We start from the raw sequence: 9,889 nt of genomic DNA on the forward strand, positions 1-9,889 counted from the left end.
GAGTAAAGTGACTTGCCGGCAACAAGATTGAACGAGGTATTGGGATACCGACGATCGAATCTCGGGCAAGTAACATACCGTTTGACAAAGCGAATTGTATACGGGGTTGCTTGAATCCTCGACATCGTGGTTCATCCGATGAGATCATCGAGGAGTATGTGGGAGCCAACATGGGTATCCAGATCCCGCTGTTGGTTATTGACCGGTGAGCCGTCTCGGTCATGTCTGCATGTCTCCCGAACCCGTAGGGTCTACACACTTAAGGTTTGGTGATGCTAGGGTTGTATGAATATGAGTACGCAGCAAAACGAATGTTGTTCGGAGTCTCGGATGAGATCCTGGACGTCACGAGGAGTTCCGGAATGGTCCGGAGGTAAAGAATTATATATAGGAAGTGTTGTTTCAGCCATCGGGAAAGTTTCGGGGTCACCCAGTATTGTACCGGGACCACCGGAAGGGTCCCGGGGGTCCACCGGGTGGGGCCACCTATCCCGGAGGGCCCCGTGGGCTGAAGTGGGAGGGTAACCAGCCCCTAGTGGGCTGGTGCGCCCCCCTTGGGCCCCCCTGCGCCTAGGGTTGGAAACCCTAGGGTGGGGGGCACACCACTTGCCTTGGGGGGCACTCCACCCCCTGGCTGCCGCCCCCTTGGGAGATTCCCATCTCTAGGGCCGGTGCCCCCCTGGGGGCCTATATAAAGGAGGGGGGGGGGAGGGAGGGCAGCCGCACCCTGAGTGTTGGCGCCTCCCTCCCCCTGCTACACCTCTTCCTCCCGCAGTTGCTTGGCGAAGCCCTGCCGGAGTCCTGCTGCATCCACCACCACGCCGTCGTGCTGCTGGATCTTCATCAACCTCTCCTTCCCCCTTGCTGGATCAAGATGGAGGAGACGTCATGCTGACCGTACGTGTGTTGAACGCGGAGGTGCCGTCCGTTCGGCGCTAGGATCTCCGGTGATAGGATCACGATGAGAACGACTACCTCAACCCCGTTCTCTTGAACGCTTCCGCACGCGATCTACAAGTGGTATGTAGATGCATCTCTCTCTCTCGTTGCTAGATGAACTCATAGATTGATCTTGGTGAACATAGGATTTTTTTTATTTTATGCAACGTTCCCCAACAGTGGCATCATGAGCTAGGTCTATGTGTAGTTCTCTATTGCATGAGTAGAACACAAATCTGTTGTGGGCGTAGATCTTGTCAACTTGCTTGGCACTACTAGTCTTTTCTTGCTACAGCGGTATTGTGGGATGAAGCGGCCCGGACCGACCTTACATGTACGCTTACGTGAGACAGGTTCCACCGACTGACATGCACTAGTTGCATAAGGTGGCTAGCAGGTGTCTGTCTCTCCTACTTTAGTTGGAGCGGATTTGATGAAAAGGGTCCTTATGAAGGGTAAATAGAAGTTGACAAAATCACGTTGTGGTTATTCGTAGGTAAGAAAACGTTCTTGCTAGAACACAATTGCAGCCACGTAAAAGATGCAACAACAATTACAGGACGTCTAACTTGTTTTTGCAGCAATTGTCATGTGATGTAATATGGCCAGAAGTTGTGATGAATGATTAATGATATATTGTGATGTATGAGATCATGTTCTTGTAATAGGAATCACGACTTGCATGTCGATGAGTATGACAACCGGCAGGAGCCATAGGAGTTGTCTTAATTATTGTATGACCTGCGTGTCAATGATTTAACGCCATGTAATTACTTTACTTTATTGCTAAGCCATTAGCTATAGTAGTAGAAGTAATAGTTGGCGAGCAACTTCATGGAGGCACGATGATGGAGATCATGGTGTCATGCCGGTGACGATGATGATCATGGAGCCCCGAAGATGGAGATCGAAGGAGCTATATGATATTGGCCATATCATGTCACAACTATATATAATTGCATGTGATGTTTATTATGTTTTATGCATCTTGTTTACTTAGAACGGCGGTAGTAAATAAGATGATCCCTTATAATAATTTCAAGAAAGTGTCCCCCCTAACTGTGCGCCGTTGCTAAAGTTCATCGTTTCGAAGCACCACGTGATGATCGGGTGTGATAGATCCTTACATTCACATACAACGGGTGTAAGACAGTTTTACACATGCAAAACACTTAGGGTTAACTTGACGAGCCTAGCATGTATAGACATGGCCTCGGAACACAAGAGACCAAAAGGTCGAACATGAGTCACATGGAAGATACGATCAACATGGAGATGTTCACCGATGATGACTAGTCCGTCTCACGTGAGGATCGGACACGGCCTAGTCGACTCAGATCGTGTAACACTTAGATGACTAAAGGGATGTCAATCTAAGTGGGAGTTCATTAAATAATTTGATTAGATGAACTTAATTATCATGAACTTAGTCTAAAATCTTTGCAAAATATGTCTTGTAGATCAAATGGCCAACGCTCATGTCAACACGAACTTCAACGCGTTCCTAGAGAAAACCAAGCTGAAAGATGATGGCAGCAACTATTCGGACTGGGTCGGGAACCTGAGGATCATCCTCATAGCAGCCAAGAAAGCATATGTCCTAGAAGGACCTCTAGGTGAAGCACCCATCCCAGAGAACCAAGATGTTATGAACACTTGGCAGTCACGTGCTGATGATTACTCCCTCGTTCAGTGCGGCATGCTTTACAACTTAGAACCGGGGCTCCAAAAGCGTTTTGAGCAAGACGGAGCATATGAGATGTTCGAGGAGCTAAAAATGGTTTTTCAAGCTCATGCCCGGGTCGAGAGATATGAAGTCTTCGACAAGTTCTATAGTTGTAAGATGGAGGAAAACAGTTCTGTCAGTGAGCACATACTCAAAATGTCTGGGTTGCACAACCGCCTGTCCCAGCTGGAGATCAACCTCCTGGATGAGGCGGTCATTGACAGAATCCTTCAGTCGCTCCCACCGAGCTACACGATCTTTGTGATGAACTACAATATGCATGGGATGGTGAAGACCATTCCTGAAGTATTCTCAATGCTGAAGTCAGCAGAGGTTGAAATCAAGAAAGAACATCAAGTGTTGATGGTCAATAAGACCACTAAGTTCAAGAAGGGCAAGGGTAAGAAGAACTTCAAGAAGGACGGCAAAGATGTTGCCGCGCCCGGTAAGCCAGTTGCCGGGAAGAAGTCAAAGAATGGACCCAAGCCTGAGACTGAGTGCTTTTATTGCAAAGGGAAGGGTCACTGGAAGCGGAACTGCCCCAAATACTTAGTGGATAAGAAGGCCAGCAACACTAAAGGTATATGTGATATACATGTAATTGATGTGTACCTTACTAGTACTCGTAGTAACTCCTGGGTATTTGATACCGGTGCCATTGCTCACATTTGTAACTCACAGCAGGAGCTGCGGAATAAGCAGAGACTGGCGAAGGACGAGGAGACGATGCACGTCGGGAATGATTCCAAGGTCGATGTGATCGCCGTCGGCACGCTACCTCTACATTTACCCACGGGATTAGTTATGAACCTCAATAATTGTTATTTCGTGCCAAGTTTGAGCATGAACATTGTATCTGGATCTTGTTTAATACGAGATGGCTACTCATTTAAATCTGAGAATAATGGTTGTTCTATTTATATGAGAGATATGTTTTATGGTCATGCCCCGATGGTCAATGGTTTATTCTTAATGAATCTCGAACGTAATGTTACACATATTCATAGTGTGAATACCAAAAGATGTAAAGTTGATAACGATAGTCCCACATACTTGTGGCACTGCTGCCTTGGTCACATTGGTGTCAAGCTCATGAAGAAGCTCCATGCTGATGGACTTTTAGAGTCTCTCGATTATGAATCATTTGACACATGCGAACCATGCCTCATGGGCAAAATGACCAAGACTCCGTTCTCCGGAATAATGGAGCGAGCAACCAACTTATTGGAAATCATACATACTGATGTGTGTGGTCCAATGAGCGTTGAGGCTCGCGGAGGATATCGTTATGTTCACACTCTCGCTGATGACTTAAGTAGATATGGGTATGTCTACTTGATGAAACACAAGTCTGAGACCTTTGAAATGTTCAAGGAATTTCAGAATGAAGTAGAGAATCAACGTGATCGAAAGATAAAATTCTTACGATCGGATCATGGAGGAGAATATTTAAGTCACGAATTTGGTACACACTTAAGAAAATGTGGAATCGTTTCACAACTCACGCCGCCTGGAACACCTCAGCGTAACGGTGTGTCCGAACGTCGTAAACACACTCTATTGGACATGGTGCAATCTATCATGTCTCTTACCGATTTACTGCTATCATTTTGGGGATACACTCTAGAGACAGCTACATTCACTTTAAATAGGGCTCCGTCTAAATCCGTTGAGACGACACCGTATGAATTATGGTTTGGGAAGAAACCTAAGATGTCGTTTCTAAAAGTTTGGGGATGCGATGCTTATGTCAAGAAACTTCAACCTGAAAAGCTCGAACCCAAGTCAAAAAAATGCGTCTTCATAGGATACCCTAAGGAAACCATTGGGTATACCTTCTACCTTAGATCCGAAGGCAAGATCTTTGTTGCCAAGAACGGATCCTTTCTGTAAAAAGAGTTTCTCTCGAAAGTAGTAAGTCGGAGGAAAGTAGAACTCTATGAAGTACTACCTCTTGAACCGGAAAGTAGTGCAGCTCAGGAAAATGTTCCTGTGGTGCCTACATCGACTGGAGAGGAAATTAATGATGATGATCAAGGTACTTCGGATCAAGTTGCTACTGAACTTCATAGGTCCACGAGGACATGTTCCACACCAGAGTGGTATGGCAACCCTGTCCTGGAAATCATGTTGTTAGACAACGGTGAACCTTCGAACTATGAAGAAGCGATGGCGGGCCCAGATTCCAACAAATGGCTAGAAGCCATGCAATCCGAGATAGAATCCATGTATGAAAACAAGGTATGGACTTTGACTGACTTGCCCGATGATCGGCGAGCAATAGAAAACAAATGGATCTTTAAGAAGAAGACGGACGTGGATGGTAATGTCACCATCTATAAAGCTCGACTTGTTGCTAAGGGTTATCGACAAGTTCAAGGGGTTGACTACGATGAGACCTTCTCTCCCGTAGCGAAGCTTAAGTCCGTCCGAATCATTTTAGCAATTGCCGCATACTATGATTGTGAGATATGGCAGATGGACGTCAAAACGGCATTCCTTAACGGTTATCTTAAGGAAGAGATGTATATGATGCAGCCGAAAGGTTTTGTCGATCCTAAGAATGCTAACAAAGTATGCAAGCTCCAAAAATCCATTTATGGGCTGGTGCAAGCATCTCGGAGTTGGAACATTCGCTTTGATGAGATGATCAAAGCGTTTGGGTTTATGCAGACTTATGGAGAAGCCTGCATTTACAAGAAAGTGAGTGGGAGCTCTGTAGCATTTCTAATATTATATGTAGATGACATACTTTTGATGGGAAATGATATAGAATTCTTGGACAGCATTAAGGCCTACTTGAATAAGTGTTTTTCAATGAAGGACCTTGGAGAAGCTGCTTACATATTAGGCATCAAGATCTATAGGGATAGATCGAGATGCCTCATAGGTCTTTCACAAAGCACATACCTTGATAAGATTTTGAAGAAGTTCAAAATGGATCAGTCCAAGAAAGGGTTCTTGCCTGTATTGCAAGGTGTGAGATTGAGCTCGGCTCAATGCCCGACCACGACAGAAGATAAAGAAGAGATGAGTGTCATCCCCTATGCCTCAGCCATAGGATCTATTATGTATGCCATGCTGTGTACCAGACCAGATGTAAACCTTGCCGTAAGTTTGGTAGGTAGGTACCAAAGTAATCCCGGCAAGGAACATTGGACAGCGGTCAAGAATATCCTAAAGTACCTGAAAAGGACAAAGGACATGTTTCTCGTTTATGGAGGTGACGAAGAGCTCGTCGTAAAGGGTTACGTCGACGCTAGCTTCGACACAGATCTGGATGACTCTAAGTCACAAACCGGATACGTGTATATGTTGAATCGTGGAGCAGTAAGTTGGTGCAGTTGCAAGCAGAGCGTCGTGGCAGGATCTACATGTGAAGCGGAGTACATGGCAGCCTCGGAGGCAGCGCATGAAGCAATACGGATGAAGGAGTTCATCACCGACCTAGGAGTCATACCCAATGCGTCGGGGCCGATCACTCTCTTCGGGTGACAACACTGGAGCTATTGCCCTTGCCAAGGAGCCCAAGTTTCACAAGAAGACCAGGCACATCAAGCGTCATTTCAACTCCATCCATGAAAATGTTCAAGATGGAGACATAGATATTTGCAAAGTACATACGGATCTGAATGTTGCAGATCCATTGACTAAACCTCTTCCGCGAGCAAAACATGATCAACACCAGAACTCTATGGGTGTTCGATTCATCACAATGTAACTAGATTATTGACTCTAGTGCAAGTGGGAGACTGTTGGAAATATGCCCTAGAGGCAATAATAAAAGGATTATTATTATATTTCTTTGTTCATGATAGTTGTCTTTTATTCATGCTATAATTGTATTATCCGGAAATCGTAATACACGTGTGACTACTTAGACCACAACATGTCCCTAGTGAGCCTCTAGTTGACTAGCTCGTTGATCAACAGATAGTCATGATTTTCTGACTATGGACATTGGATATCGTTGATAACGGGATCACATCATTAGGAGAATGATGTGATGGACAAGACCCAATCCTAAGCATAGCACAAGATCGTGTAGTTCGTTTTGCTAGAGCTTTTCCTATGTCAAGTATCTCTTCCTTAGACCATGAGATCGTGTAACTCCCGGATACCGTAGGAGTGCTTTGGGTGTACCAAACGTCACAACGTAACTGGGTGACTATAAAGGTGCACTACAGGTATCTCCGAAAGTGTCTGTTGGGTTGACACGGATCGAGACTGGGATTTGTCACTCCGTATTACGGAGAGGTATCACTGGGCCCACTCGGTAGTGCATCATCATAATGAGCTCAAAGTGACCAAGTGTCTGGTCACGGGATCATGCATTACGGTACGAGTAAAGTGACTTGCCGGCAACGAGATTGAACGAGGTATTGGGATACCGACGATCGAATCTCGGGCAAGTAACATACCGTCTGACAAAGGGAATAGTATACGGGGTTGCTTGAATCCTCGACATCGTGGTTCATCCGATGAGATCATCGAGGAGTATGTGGGAGCCAACATGGGTATCCAGATCCCGCTGTTGGTTATTGACCGGAGAGCCGTCTCGGTCATGTCTGCATGTCTCCCGAACCCGTAGGGTCTACACACTTAAGGTTCGGTGACGCTAGGGTTGTATGAATATGAGTATGCAGCAAACCGAATGTTGTTCGGAGTCCCGGATGAGATCCCGGATGTCACGAGGAGTTCCGGAATGGTCCGGAGGTAAAGAATTATATATAGGAAGTGCTGTTTCGGCCATCGGGAAAGTTTCGGGGTCACCCGGTATTGTACCGGGACCACCAGAAGGGTCCCGGGGGTCCACCGGGTGGGGCCACCTATCCCGGAGGGCCCCGTGGGCTGAAGTGGGAGGGGAACCAGCCCCTAGTGGGCTGGTGCGCCCCCCTTGGCCCCCCTGCGCCTAGGGTTGGAAACCCTAGGGTGGGGGGCGCACCACTTGCCTTGGGGGGCACTCCACCCCCCTGGCCGCCGCCCCCTTGGGAGATTCCCATCTCCAGGGCCGGCGCCCCCCCAGGGGGCCTATATAAAGGAGGGGGGGAGGGAGGGCAGCCGCACCCTGAGTCTTGGCGCCTCCCTCCCCCTGCTACACCTCTTCCTCCTCCCGAAGTTGCTTGGCGAAGCCCTGTCGGAGTCCTGCTGCATCCACCACCACGCCGTCGTGCTGCTGGATCTTCATCAGCCTCTCCTTCCCCCTTGCTAGATCAAGACGGAGGAGACATCACGCTGACCGTACGTGTGTTGAACGTGGAGGTGCCGTCCTTTCGGCGCTAGGATCTCCGGTGATAGGATCACGACGAGAACGACTACCTCAACCCCGTTCTCTTGAACGCTTCCGCACGCGCTCTACAAGTGGTATGTAGATGCATCTCTCTCTCTTGTTGCTAGATGAACTCATAGATTGATCTTGGTGAATGTAGGAATTATTTTAGTTTATGCAACATTCCCCAACACACACATACACACACACTCACTAGTTGTGCCTCTGTGCCTACCACGCACACTCTCGCTATGTCTTTCTCTCCCTCCCTCCCCCCAACAATGACAGTAGAAGGGTCACAACTCGATCTGATCATAATCTGTCAAATTGGTTACTCTCTCAAACATTGTGTCTCGGTGCCCCGCTCGGTAGCCCCCTCGATATGTAGACTTCTCGCGCGCGCACTGCTGTAGTGACGATGACGCTGAACCCAGTGTGCCTTGTTTTTACCGGCCTCATGTGATAGTTTTCACCCTGTTTTCTGTTAATTAACAAGGCAACCTTTTCTTTGTTACTACTAGTGAATCTGAAATCACTCGGGGCAGACATACAATATATCACTTCAACCCAATTATCGCAATATCTATTTTAAAAGAAACTAGCTAGCTGCCCATGCGTTGCACGAAACATCAAGATGCATTTGTATGAGTAGTTTATCTTGTGAGAGAAAAGGCTGAACGAGGGAAGGCCTTATTTTTGAACGTGGAGAGGTGTGTGTGTATATTTTTGCAAAATTGCCACGGTTTCTTTCCTATCCATTAGATATAAATCCGACGGCCTATATTGCAGGATGGCACGCACACCATCATCAACAACTCTGTTTTCTACTCCCTCCGTTCCTAAATAGTCCCTCCGTCCGAAAATACTTGTCATCAAAATGGATAAAAAGAGATGTATCTAAAACTAAAATACGTCTAGATACATTTCCTTTTATCCATTTTGATGACAAATATTTCCGGACGGAGGTAGTATTTGTCTTTTTAGAGATTTCAACAAGTGACTATAACCGGACCTTACCAATATACTCAAAAAAGTAGTCCATAATTTTGATGTTACCCTCTTTTCTTGGCGGTGCAGTGCCATCTGGATACCTCATAAATAAATCAAGGAGAAATCTGACCCCTTCCTAAAAAGACATACGGAGCAAAATGAGTGAATCTACACTCTAAAATATGTCTACATACACATCTGTATGTGGTAGTCCATTTGAAATCTGAAAAAGACAAATATTTAGGAACGAATGCAGTATAAGAGTAGACATGGAGATATATCTCCAGCATGGTCTACAACAAAAATGTGCTGGACTGGTTAGCATCGGATGCTCGCAACGCGATGACATGAGTTCGAATTCTGTCTTTTAACTTTAGATTTTTATATTATATATTACTTATTTAATATATACTTCTTTCGCTATTGTACTGACAGTGAAACCCACAGAGTACTTAGAATACAGGATTAAGGATAGACTTGTTTCTTTTTAACTTTCTGTACGAAGCTGTAGCCACCCTGCAAGACACGTGTGTTCGCACACGAACACGTCACCGTGTACCTCCAACACCAAGGGTGATGCACCGCAGCTCACGTCGAAGGAGACGCTGCCGGAAGCGCGGTACGCAGGCAATCCGGCAGGCACTTTTAAGGACCCGAAACCCCACACGCCCGGGAGGGACCCCGTCAGGGTGCGCAGTGGCTATGGGCTGCCCTAGGTCGACCTGATCGCCCCTAGGGCCTCGAGGTTCACCACCCTGCAACAACAAGAACATACGAAGAACGAGGAACAAGAAGAATTAGGGTTAGGGAGAAAAGATAAACGATAAAAAGTGGTAAATGAATTGATCGATTGTGTGTTGTTCAATCGGCCGTCACCCCTTAGGTGTATAAGAGGCGGCTGGACTTCCCGTGCAAGGAAAAGGCTTGGATTCATGTCCAAAACCCTAGTCAAATTCGGATTGGTT

The sequence above is a fragment of the Triticum aestivum genome, chromosome 3B (assembly GCF_018294505.1).
Source record: "Triticum aestivum cultivar Chinese Spring chromosome 3B, IWGSC CS RefSeq v2.1, whole genome shotgun sequence".
Lineage (NCBI taxonomy): Eukaryota > Viridiplantae > Streptophyta > Magnoliopsida > Poales > Poaceae > Triticum > Triticum aestivum.